Here is a 14392-nt window from a genome sequence, read left to right as displayed (position 1 = left end):
TTTGCACAATGTAATTTGGATCAACAATAACACGAGATATGCTATAATAGGATATTGCTTCATCATGTCTGATTCCGCTTCCCACGTAGCAATCTCTACTTGTTGATTCCTCCATAACACTTTGACAAATGCAACATCTTTATTTCTCAGCCTCTTCACTTGCCGTTCTAAAGTCTCAATCGGGATTTCCTTATAAGTCAAATTGTCTTCAATAATCACGTTCTCCCTTGGAAAAATGGAATTTGGATCACTCACAAACTTCCTCAACATCGACACATGAAATACTGGATGAACCAAAGCCAACTCATGTGGCAAGTCTAACTCATATGCTACCTTGCAAATGTGCTTCAATATCCTATAAGGTCCTATATATCTATGGCTCAACTTCCCTTTTTTACAAACCTCATTACCCCTTTTATAGGTGAAATCTTCAAATACACCATATCATCCACATCAAATTCAAGCTCTCTCCTCCTAGTGTCCGAATAGGACTTTTGACGACTTTGAGCCATTTTTAATCTTTGTTTTATGAGCCTTACTTTCTCCATTGCATCAATTATCAAATTTGGACCAATCAACGCCATCTCACCAACCTCAAACCACCCCACCGGAGACCTACATCTTCTCCCGTACAAGGCTTCAAAAGGAGCCATTTGGCTGCTAGAGTTAACTATTATTGTAGGCAAACTCAATCAATGGCAAATGGTCATCCCAACTTCCTCTAAGGTTAATCACACATGCCCTTAACATATCCTCCAAGGTTTGAATTGTTCTCTCGGCTTGTCCATCGGTTTGAGGATGAAAAATGGTACTTAGCTTGACTTTAGTGCCAAGACCTTTCTAAAATGACTTCCAAAAATGTGAACTAAATTGAGTACCTCTATCCGATATAATAACACCATGAAGTTTCATAATTTCATGAATGTACAACTTAGCATAATCTTCAGCACCATAAAAGGTTTGACCGGTAGAAAATGTGGTGATTTGGTCATTCAGTCCACAATGATCCAAATAGAATCATGTTGTATTCTAGTACGACACAAACTCATGACAAAGTCCATATACACATCTTCCCACTTCCATATAGGAATTTCGATTTCTTGAGCTAGACCTCCCAAACTTTGATGTTCAACTTTCACTTGTTGGAAATTAGGACACTTAGCCACGAACTCCGCTATGTCCTTCTTCAGCCATTCCACCAATACACTTCCCTCAAGTCACGATACATCTTGGTGGATCCCGGATGAATTGAATACTGAGAACTATGGGCCTCATTCAATATCAACTCTCTTATTCCATCAACATTTGGAACACACAACCGACCTTGGTAACGTAGTACCCCATCTTCTCCTAAGGAGAAAGCCTCAATGGATTTTTCGACAACCGAATTCTTCAATTTGACCCAAATTGGATCATTATCTTGTTTGGCCTTGACGTCTGCCGTAAGAGACGATTCCGAACCATTATGTATAAGAACGCCTGCATTATTGGGATCAACCAAAAGCACACCTAAATGTACCAATCTATGGAACTCTTTGACCAATTCCCTTTTACCTTCCTCAACATGTGAAACACTACCCATAGACAACCGACTAAGAGCATCGGCTACAAGATTTGCTTTACCCAGATGGTAGAATACGCTCATCTCATAGTCTTTTAGGAGTTCAAGCCATCTTCTTTGCCTAAGGTTCAAGTCCCTTTGACTAAACACATATTGAAAGCTTCTGTGGTCAGTAAATACATCAACATGCACCCTATAAAGATAGTGGCGCCAAATTTTCAATGCAAACACAACCGCTGCAAGTTCAAGATCATGGGTTGGATAGTTTTTTTCATGTACTTTAAGTTGCCTAGAGGCATAGTCTATAAAATTACCATTTTGCATCAAGACATAAGCCAAATCAACATGCGAAGTATCACAATAAACAACAAACCCATCTGAACCTTTGGGCAATGTCAAAATAAGAGCTGACGTGAGACGATCTTTCAATATTTGGAAACTTTTCTTACATTCTTCCTACCATTGGAATTTTGCCTTCTTTTGTGTCTTCTTAGTTAAAGGGGAAGCAATAGATGAGAACCCTTCAACAAACCTTCTGTAGTATTCGGCTAAGCCCAAAAAACTTCTAATGTTCGAAGGAGATAATGGTCTAGTCCAATTCTTAACTGCCTCCGTTTTCTTTAGATCTACTTTAATCCCATCACCGGACACTACATGGCCAAAAAATGCAACCTCTCTTGGCCAAAATTCACACTTACTAAATTTAGCAAATAATTTCTTTTCCCTCAATGTTTACAACACAATCCTCAAGTGACCCATATGATCTTTCTCATTTTGAGAGTAAATCAAGATATCATTAATAAACACCACTACAAACATATCCAAATATGGCTTGAAAATATGATTCATCAAATCCATTAATATAGCGGGAGCATTTATCAACCCAAACGACATTACTACAAATTCAAAATTACCATACCTTATCTGAAAAGCCATTTTGAGAATATCACACTCCCTTATCCTCAATTGATGATAACCGGAACGGAGGTCAATCTTAGAAAAGTAGCTTGCTCCTTGTAATTGATCAAACAAGTCATCTATCCTTGGTATTGGATATTTGTTCTTTATGGTGACCTTATTCAATTGCCGGTAGTCTATACACATTCGGAGTGACCTATCCTTCTTCCTAACAAATAACACGGGAGCACCCCATGGTGACATACTTGGTCTTATAAAACCCTTATCCAACAAATCCTTTAATTGTTCTTTCAACTCTTTAAGTTCCACCGGATCCATACGGTAAGAAGGAATAGAGATGGGTTGGGTATCAGGAAGGAGATCTATGCCAAAGTCAATCTCCTTTTCGGGAGGAATACCGGGCAAATCATCAAGAAATATGTCGAAGAACTCATTAACTATAGGGACCGACTCAAGAGTAGGAGTTTTGGAATCAATGTCCCTAACTCGCACCATATGACAAATGCACCTTTTGGAAATAATTTTTTGGGCCTTAATACATGAGATGAATCGACCCTTAACCATTGAATCATTATCCTTCCGTTCAAGAATAGGCTCATTAGGGAAGTGAAACTTAACCACACGAGTTCTACAACATATAGATGCATAAGCGGCATGTAACCAATCCATACCAAGAATAATGTCGAAATCAGTCATATCAAGTTCAACAAGGTCACATGGAATAACTTTGTGTAAGACCCATATGAGATAATTTCTATAAGCTCTTTTGGCTAATATCGAACCACCAACGAGAGTATAAACCGAGAAATGTTCTATTAACACTTCGGGGCACACATCAAATCTTATAGCAATGCAAGGAGTAATGAAAGATAAGTTGGCACCCGGATCAAGAAATGCATAAACATCAAAATTAAAGACTCGGAACATACCCGTGACCACATCAGGAGCCTCATCAACCTCTTGCTTAGCATGAAGAGCATAGAATCGGTTGTTGCGTTGGCCACCCTTAGGTTGAGCTTGGGCGCCTTGTGGAACTTAGCCTCCTATAGGACGACCATCTCCACCCATGTTGGCAACAAGAAGGCACTCAGATCGCTTATGGCCCATGTTGCCACATCCAAGAAAGCACCCATTCCTATCAAGCACTTTCCTCTGTGATTCCTTCCACACTTTGCACATCTTGGAAAATAAGGGTTACTAGCATTTATACCTCCTTCTCTTTGAGCTTTAGGGTATGGCACCCTATCCTTAGCAAACTTCTTCCCCGAGCTTTGGCCTTGATGAGAGTGTCCACTACTACCAATGGTCCTAGCATTGGAGAACCCACCTTCATATTGGGCCCTCTTAGAATCTCTCATGCTTATTTCCTTGAGCTTTTCTCCTTCAATTTGTTCGGCAAAAGTCATGGGCCGAGATATGTCCATCTCCTTAACAAGCATAGTGGTGCGATATTCCTTAGCAACCAATTCGGACACCCCTGATATGAATTTACTCATTCAGGCACGTGGATCAGCAATTATTGAAGGGGCATACATGGATAGCATAGTAAATTTGAGGGCATAGTCCCTCATCACCATATTGCCTTGTCAAAGATTTATGAACTCCAACACTTTAGCCTCTCTTAACTCAAGAGGGAAAAAGTGATCAAGGAAAGCAAGTTTGAAAGCTTTCCATTCGATATGACCTTCATCCACCCTCTCCAACTTTCATTGAGTGTACCATATTTGAGCAACACCCTCCAATTTTTCTTTTGAAGTCACCTCTATAATACTTACTATCTTGTAGACCTCATCAATGAACTCTTGAAGATCCTTATTGACTTTTGAGCCATGAAACTCCGAAGGATTCATTTGTGCAAAGTCCCTTACTCTTGAGGCTGGAGTAGGAACATTAGGAGGAGCCACAACACCTTGGTTGGTCACCACTCGGGCTAGCATAGTAATAGCAGTTCGAAACTCTACATTAGTTACTTGATCCGGTAGAGGACCATTGTCTTAAGGAGCTGGGGAAGATTGGGCTCTATTAACATTATCTCCCATTGGAAATGGTGGTCTTCTTGGAGCCATCTTTCTGAAAAATCGCAAAGAAGGACCGTTAGGGAAAATGGTTCTTAACGTGAACTCTATCGCACCACATGGATCATGAAAGAAGTGGGAATTCCTAAATATCTCATAGCCTCCTACTCATAAGTGTGGCGTGCTTCACACCCATGAATAAGACTCTACTTGATGCGGCATGTTGGACATCCTAGGACACTTGAAAAGCCTTGTGCTCTGATACCAAGTTTATCACGACCCAACCTAGGGCCTAGTCATAATACGGCGATCAAAACTCCAAAGGGCTCCAACCAAGCCTCTTGTACATATTAAAAGCATACATAAGGTAAAATATAAAAGCAAAAACATCATAAGAGAGTCTAAAACATGAATAGAAATCTAAAAATATCTTATGACAACATAGACTTGAACATATGTCCAACTAGATGCCTCTAAACATGAGTATGGTCGGGGGCTAAGACATGTTCCTAGATCACCCTCAATATACAACGTAAGAAAAAGTATTTTGAAAAGAAAATAGTAACCAACTTGAAACTAGTCCCCGATTAATGAGGACTCACCACAACATAGTCGGATAGAGAACACCTACTAGTTACGTGGACGATTAGGATTTTCAACCTCAAACCCTACATTATGAGACAATATAGGCAAAAATTATGCATTATTACGTTGGAATATACTAAGTATGAGGGAGTGACATGCAACATAAATCATGGAATGCAAAGGTCAAGTAAAACACATAATAAGATGGAAAAAGTAAAGTCATGAGAAAATCATATTGACCAAAGTATTTAAAAGCATAAATTTAAAATCATAACATACTTAATAGATCATACATATGTGGGATAGGAACCATAACCGACAATAAGATCATGAGATCTATAACATGGAATCCAATGATACCCACATCGAGAAGGAGGAGGCTAATTTGCCAAGGTAGGCTTCTGATCATGAACATGTGCTATTTGTGGATCCACTAGCTAGGCCATAAAAGCAACCTACGGTGACACGTAGTTTATGGGACATGATGCTGCTACTAAGGCTTTTGGTAGGGACCCCACCTCAAGTTCACTCGGTGCTAAGTCAAATCCCATAGAATACATACATAACATAAGATCATAATTTCATATATCATAGTCATGATCATAGGTTTGAAATCATAGAGTAGCTCATTTTCATAACATACTTGTAATGTGAGAATTGTCCTTTCATCATTACAATCATATTTGAAAAATTCATATCATTAGGCCTTAGGTCACCACATAGGGCCCTAAGTCTCATTTTAGGCCTTAGGTCACCACATAGGGCCATAAGTCACCTTTTACTTCATAACTTGCATGAAATTCATACCTTGAACTTAGAGTAAAACTCAATTGCATAATCAATTGACTTTGAAAATCATGTAATTCACTTGAAAACATGCATGATCATAAACTTTATATCATCACATACATAATTCATATAGATAATATCCTTTGGAAGTATAATTCAAAATACTCATAATTTACACCATGTACCCTAGAGATCAAAATAGGAGAGTTCATGGGAAAACTCTTCAATTCAATGCAATAACCATTAATTTATATCAAAATAGACTCATTATCATATTTTGAATCATAATTCATGCAATAGGAATAGAGATCATAAAACCCATAAAATATCCTACTTTAATTTGATAGAAAACCTTGAGAAATTGATTGGGCTTCATGGATGAAAGAATCCATGAATCAATACCCACATACCTTAAGGGAGAACATCAAATAATTGGAAGAACTTGAGAGTTAGATGGAAAAATTGAGTAGATTACTTGAATTCTTCAATGGAAACCCTTGAGAGCCTTTTTGTAGAGAGAGAAATATTTGATAGATGAATTGTAGAAGAATGAATAGAATTAAGGATTTAGGTGAATTTATAGAGTCAGATTATGCCCTACAAACGTCTAAGTTCATTGACTAATAATTTGGAAAAGGTCTAAATTGCCCTTAAAAAAACACAACTCGGCCAGAAAACTCTCCTAGGTCCGCGACGTGGACCTGTCGTGGATCCTACTATTTATTTAATTTCTTTGAAAATATACCTTTCGATATACGGGTCCTAAAAATCCACCGAGACTATTTTCCTGTAGGTTTTGACCCCATTTCGATATTTCGAACTCGAATTTTCTAAAAAGATTAAGGATAACGCATTACATGAGCGGTCTATTCTCAAGGCATTTTAAAGGTACTTGTAATTATTTTTGAGGGATGTTATAGTACTACATCAGATTTCTTCGTCTCGCTTCAACTATCCTTGCTCTTGTAGGGCTTATGGGAGTCTTGTTAGGTTGTTACTTTTAGATTTGTGCACGAGCGTACACGTCGGGTTTATGGGAGCCCGACGGATTTAACTAGTTTCTCTATTTCTCCTTGTGTGTGAGTACACTTGTGTACATACCAATTTTATTTCTTGTTCCTGTCTCTAGTTGTGTTAGTTTCTGCAGTTCAGTTTACTTTTGCTTTCCTTGCTCTGTCGGCCTATAATGCCTACTAGGTACCTGTTGTTTTAGTTTTCATACTACACTCTGTATCTATTTTTGTGATAAAGATCCGAGTACTAGCTATTAGTGTTGATCTTGAGCCAGCTGCAGTCTTGATCGGAGGTGAGGGTGAGCGCACAATGTTCTCGATTTACCCGTCTCCCTCTCTCTCTATATATATTTTTGTCTATTTTTTGCTCTTTGAGATAATCTGGTTTCTGTGGTCCATTTTTGGGACTTGTACACCTTTTGTAGTAGCTCTGTAAATGTGACTTCCAGGTTCTGGGATGGTTCCTTTGTTTGTATATATTTTGATCTGCTTTTGCCCATTCCTTTGTGTTTCTGTTATTTCATTAATTTTTTAAATTTAAATTATTGGTTTTCTACCCTGACATCCTATTACTCGCAGTTTTGGGTTATGGGTTGGATTGCCTACTGGTGGGTCATAGTAGGCGTCATCATGACCTGAAAAATCGGGTCGTGATAATAGAAATAGAAATAAAAGGAAGATATTAAAAAATAACCCATTTTAATTATATCATGTAATTACCAGCAATTCACATACACTGAGACTTGGAAAGTGTAATTATCCTTTTTTAATTATACTCAATTACCTGGTGATCAAGTAATTATAGGATCAACCAAACATGTTAGACAGTGTAATTACATCCAATTACACCAAATCCAATTAATAGGATGTCTTTCCAATTATTCCCTAAATCAATCACATTATCAATAAATTAATATAAAAAATTGATTTGAATTATTGACTTTGATTCATTTTGAACAATCCTTGTTCTAGGCTAGAGCCACTTTGGATATAAGTAGATTTTTTAAGCAATAAATAAATGTTGAAAATTATTTGTAAGGATTGATTTTATATATAAATACTTAAATATCCGAATAAAATAACTCTATGAAACTGTATTCATGCTTTCCCATATTATGGGTAACTAGCATAAAAGACGTCTTTAAATGTTTCCTGAGAAATCTTTAGAACTCTCATTATTGAACTTTTAATTTGTCTCTTATGATCAAGTGAAATATTATTAACACGTTCTCTTCTTTCTGAAAGAAGGTGCGCTTCTTATTTTATTGGTGCTTGAAATAATTTTGTCTTCTCCATATTAATATATCTCTAGAGTCAAAATACACAAACTATTTCCTAAAACCAAACTAATTACTCTAATTTGTCCCCTTCCTTACTAATAGACTCAAACTATTTATTCGAGATGCCTCCTACGTTTATAGGTTGGAGTAGTGCTTGATTGTTCTTTTTTGTCCTTTCATTTATTGTTTATGCTCTTTAATTTATTTTTTTGTCCTTTTATTTATGTTTTTATCCTTTTCTCATTGTCACTCCCCAAATTAGGGGAGGCGCGATAGGCACTACTTACCGTATTCAATCGAGTTAGCCATAGAAACATATTAGCTAACTAAACTGTCGACCCAAAAGATCGGGCAACATAACATTTAGGCTGGAGACTGAAAGCTGCAAAAAGAAATCTAGAACACTGTGTCCATTATAGCCTCTAAGAGTGTCATAAGAATTGTCAGGATAAGGCCTCGACTATACCCAAACTATAAAACAAAACTAACACCCAATGAAAACTCCGGGAAGAGGTGGAGCCTACCAACTCACTGATGAATCCCAAAATCTAAGCGAAGGGGTCGATCAGAATCCCTACCTAGACCTGCACGCATGAAACAAAAATGCAGCATCCCTAGGCAATGAGACGTCAATACGAATAAAAATGTACTGGTATCTAAGGCAAAAAGTAGAATCGTAAATAGTCATTGTAAAAAGGGTAATAGAGATACCACCTGACACTGAAACTCTGAAAGCCTCCATGGATGACATCCAACCTTATAGTAGTCAAATATACATGGTATGCCCGTGTAGTCGTATGTCGTTAATATATATATATATTGATGCAAATGCATGACAAACCCATCTAAATGCCAGCAATGGCAGTCTCTTTCGGTAGCTAACCAGCATCATATTGCCAACCTGTGGCCATTTGTACAATACATATACTTTTATGGGCAAATAGGTCTCCTTTCCTCCGATTATAGCTCGGAGTCCATGCATAACATGTCATGTATGATATGAATTTTGAATGCACATAGGCCATAACAAGAATTTAGCCAATATTGGCTCATTGGTACTCTTATTCTCATAATCTCATAATCACTTCCGTATAACATACAAATGCCTCATAGAACCGCATATGTTTTCTGAATAAGCTTGAAAACTTAATTCTACTTTTAGAAAGATAACTTAACCTGAAGATGTTGATAAAAATCTTAAGGTGCTTCACTTAGTTCCTATACTCGACTCTTTGATAATTTGTAAAATAAAGTATTTCAAAAACCAAGTGTTTCAGTAGTTTAAATATACAAATCATATTTGAGAGTTTTGAAAATCGATGTGTTACTTTAAAGTATTTCAAAGTGCACTTTAGCAAAGAATGAGGACTGATTGTAAATACTAAATGTCCTTCATAATGTTTTTATGTTACACCACCCAAAGAAGAATAAAAATTCATACATATGAACATATAGTCAAGAAAGTCGACAAAATGACATATAGATGTCAAATACTCTATTTAACCGAATGAGTGGAATATTAACACAATAGCATTATGAAAACACCTTATGTATGATCCTAATGCCTTTCATAGAAGGTCTTTTTAACAATAGAATAGTAAAATATCGCATTTGACGTTTTAGGAATATTTCCAAGATTCGTGCTAAAAGGAAGGATGGAACTTAGCCTTAACATACCTTTCCAATGAACGTCCGAATACCCGTAGTTCCTTCATGAAAGTTGTTCCTTACTTCCTAAAATTTGCAAAAACTATATATACGCAGTTGATAGTCACTTATAAATAGTTTATAATTGAGCATAAATCAACAAATTTTCTATAGAATTCTAACTTGAAGGAAAGTCCATACAACTTCGTAAAAACAATCATAAACGAGTCCCAAGATGATTACCATAGCAAACCAAGTATAAAACTTGAAGATAAATTAAGAATTACAATGTCATATCTTCCAAAAATAGTTCCAAACGCAGCTAATAGAAGGGGGAAATGATTGTCACGCGTTAACGATAGAAATTGCTAAAAATGCATCTTAATCACTCAACAACACCATAGAACCCTCTCTTAAGCTTGCTCACTGTTTATGAGCTGAAAAGAAATGTTTTATGGCTTAAAACGTTAAAATGCTGACTTTACCAAAATTTTGATCCGACCCGGTTCGCGACCTAGTTTCAACTTAAATAGTTTGCAGTAAAATTGTCGTAACCTTTTACTTTGATGTCGGTTTAATGTGCAATTTTTTTATTGTAAACTATACTCGTATACCTTCGATTTAATAGGTCTTGGGACCCATAAATCTCTATATATTGGGAGAAATAATTTGAGACATTTGACCCAATGTTTAGAAAATTTAATAGAGAAACTTACGATAACTTTTGCCGACCTTTATTTCACAACTTGCTTGACTTCAAAACTTAACATACGGCCATTTTGATTTTATAATACCTCATATAACATTATTATTTGCATAATATACACTCTTAGCCTCATCCCAAAGGTACAAATTAATTTAAACCTTTGGACCAGGCAAGGTGCTACCCGAACCATTTCTTTAACCCCGAACCTTTGTTAAAGGGTTTGTTTTGACCTAAAACTTAAGTTGAGTTCCTTGATATTACCACATATTTACAGTATTATTCTCTCGATGTGCAATATCAAGTCATATATGTTGACATCCAATTTTGACCGTCCACAACGCAAATTAGCTATCGAGTTTCTTTGAATTTCGAATATTTTGAAATAATTGACTTTTATAAAAACAAAGATATTTTCATGTTATTCTTAACTATTTTTATATTTTTATAAATTTTAGTATAATATACGTATTTCTATATAACTATATCTTTGATTACTATTTATGTGGTTATTTGAAAATCATCTCAAAAGATTTTAGTTTTTACTAAATATAATGTTAGTTAGGTTAGCTTAATTATAATTTGTATTTTTGAAATTTTTAGTTTTTTCTAAAAAAAATAATAAAACCATTCTCCCATATCGAAAAATGATGAAGAATTTGAGGTTTTTGGAGCCTATATAAAGGCTCGTATTCTTATTAAGAAGAGGGAAGAAGTGAGAGTTTTTTAGCCACCCGAAAGTTAGAAATTTTCTTAACTTGGCTAGAATTTTGGACTCTTGTCCCCATCCTAAAAGTTGTGAAAATTTCTAACTTTCAATATATATTTTTCTTCAAAAATATATGAGATTGAAGTCGAAATTTAGGCTAAGAACAATGTTCTTATAACATCGAAACCATGAAGGTTCGAGTCTAAATTTTTAATTTTTCTTTTTGTATATTGAAGTTCCATCAAGCTCTTGGGTGGTGGTGAAGTTATCTTCCGCGCATCGTCTTCAGTCTCGCTGCCCAGAAAGAGGTAAAATCTTTTCTCAGCTTTATTTTATTTAATTATTTCATATTTTATATTTAGTTGATTCGTAGTCTTATTTATTTTAGTTAGCATGTATTAAGAATAATTAGATTAATGATAGAAATTTCTTATAGTTAGCATATGTTAGGATTAATTAGCTATCATGTGTTAGGATTATTTAATGAAAGCTCTTATTTTTGTTCATTATTTTTTCAAGTAGTTTTCTTTGACAATATAAATTTTTATGTTTTTAATTTCTTCTTTTAACATGATTTAGATAACAAAAATATGCTTAAAGTTGTTATTTAATTGAACTTTCATGGCCAAATCAATTTAATTCTTTCTTTAAAATTTGAGCTAGTATAGCGTATATATTAAATTTATGTTCTTTAGTTACTTGCATATATTTCTTCTTTTCTATCCTTTGTCTACATATATGCATGTTGTTAGTCACTTCTAGGATGCCCATCAATTTCAATTCGAGTTCATCTTTGGACTCTATCCTTGGATATCATTGAATTTTGAGTCTTCCATCATCTTGCTCGAATTGCTGAAAAGTTGATATACAGAAAAAAAACTAATATACATGGTTTGAATATTTATATTGAGTTGTATACATGGAATATCGGTGGAAAATAGTATCGTATACACTGATATACAGTATCTATACAGTCTGATATGTAAGAAAATAATGTTGTATACACTAATATACAGTATGATATATACTGATATACAGAAGATACATGGAACAAACAAGTGGTATACTGTGTGTATACAGTTTGATATACAGAAATAATATTGTATAAACTGTATACAATGTATATATAGTCTGATATACAGTGTATATACAACCGCGGTATACAATGGAATTGTGCTTAAGACCCAAAACGCAGATAGCCCAACAACTTAGTCCAGGTGTACAGAGACTAAGTGTCGAGCCATATTTTCATGTGTTATTTATTGTTTATTTATATTGATTCGGGTTGTAATAATTTATTTACTTATGTTACTTATGTTTGCTTAGATATTAATTTTAATTTGTTTTAACTTAATTAGATTCCCTTAAAGATAAACCAATTCATGTTAATTTACTCTTTAAATAATTTTCTACCTTTACTTAGTCATTTGATAAACTTTTACTTTATTTTATATACATGTATATTATTTTCAATGTTTAAGTTTGATCATTTTTTCTAAAAAACTAATAATTTTAAAGTCTTCATTTCCTTTTAAATTAATATTTTCAAAAGTTAGTCAAATAATTTTTTAAATCCCCGGATAACCGCGCGTTAGCGGCCACTTTGAATGCTTAACACCTTCTCAAGATGGAAATAAAACCTCGTACCTTTTTCTCTGAATTTTTAAGACTTAAATCTGTTAGTGTCTTTTAAATTAAGTTTTCTTAATATCTTTAAAAAATTAAGTGGCGACTCTTCTTTTCTAAAATTGATTTTTTCTCTAAAACGTTGAAATTAATTTTAAATCGTCTTTTTTCGACATAACAATATACACCTTATATAACCACGCCACGCTATGTATATTATGCAAGAAAAATTGGGGTTTCACACACATTTATTATTTTTACCATTTTGTCTTCTTTTATCCTTTATTAGAGATATCATTTAATAGAATTTTTTTAATTAAAAGACCCGACAGGCCCAAAAATCTAAAGGAACTATAAGAAAAAAGGAAAGTGGAAAGTCTAAGTCCTTCTAGATTCCTCTGATAGCATCTCCCCCACAATCCCTCTTTTGTCAGTGAGGCATTGGAACTTCATTAATGATTTGAGCTTGAGCTCCAAACTCGTGAAGCATTTTTCGATCGTTTACCTCCAAAAGTCAACAACTGAGTGTGGAGAAGAAAGCTTTGAAAGCTCTAATTTCAGTATACATGCGAATAGGTAAACTCTGCATCAATCTTATCCTTTTTGATAAGGTTTATAAGACCCTGGAAGTTGAAAAACCTAAGTAGGAAAACATATTGCAGAAAAGTATTTGGTACAGGCTTCTATGAGCCAACCGAAGGTCCGTAGGAAGCCTTATGGGCCATAGGGGGGGCAGTCATAGAAGGCCCAACAATTGGGGAAAAATAAGTTGTCTGAGATGAGTCATTTTGAAAATCCGTAGAAACATTGATGAGCCGTAGAAAAGGTTCATAGAAAGGGGTTCTGAAGAATAAAATTGGATAAGTATGGACTCATTTTATGACGAGTTCCTACGGACCGTAGGAGTTCCTACAACCCGTAGGAAGGACCCGTAGATGATGATCAGAAACTCTGAGTTTCAGGTTTTGGAAGAGTTTCCAGGACGAGGGGTCCTTAAGACCCTTAGCACTTTTGACAGACCGTAGATGGGGTTTGTAAGTTGGGTCCTAAAATTTAGGAATTTGTCTAATTGTTGGAGTGTTTGTCGAATCATCTTGATGACCTGTAGGACCATCGATGACCCGTAGACGTAGTCCATTGGGTCAAGGGTGCAACTTCAATAGCTTGAAATTTTGTGCACTCATTTGACGATCGGTCCCTACAACCCGTTGACAGAACTATGACCCATAAGTTCTTGCACGTAGGTCACTCCGGCCAGATTTAATGAGGGATATTGTGGGTATTTCTACCTATTCTATACCTATACTATCGTTTTGGTGTAACATGCTAAGCCTATAAATACCTAAATTCTTCAAATTACCACCATTCCCTATTATTCTCTCAAAATCACTCTAAGACATCAAAGATTATCTCTTTAAGGGTTCTTCTTCTTCATCAAGCTGGGGTTCTAAGGTTGAAGCTTCTTCTTCAAAATTCCTTGTTTGATCTTCATCACGGTATGTGGAAAATTCATTCATGGATCCTTTCCATCCATGGATTCCTAAAG

This window comes from Solanum dulcamara, chromosome 3, assembly GCF_947179165.1.
Source record: "Solanum dulcamara chromosome 3, daSolDulc1.2, whole genome shotgun sequence".
Lineage (NCBI taxonomy): Eukaryota > Viridiplantae > Streptophyta > Magnoliopsida > Solanales > Solanaceae > Solanum > Solanum dulcamara.
The sequence above is the reverse complement of the archived record's forward strand: the minus strand, read 5'-3'. Positions refer to the sequence as shown.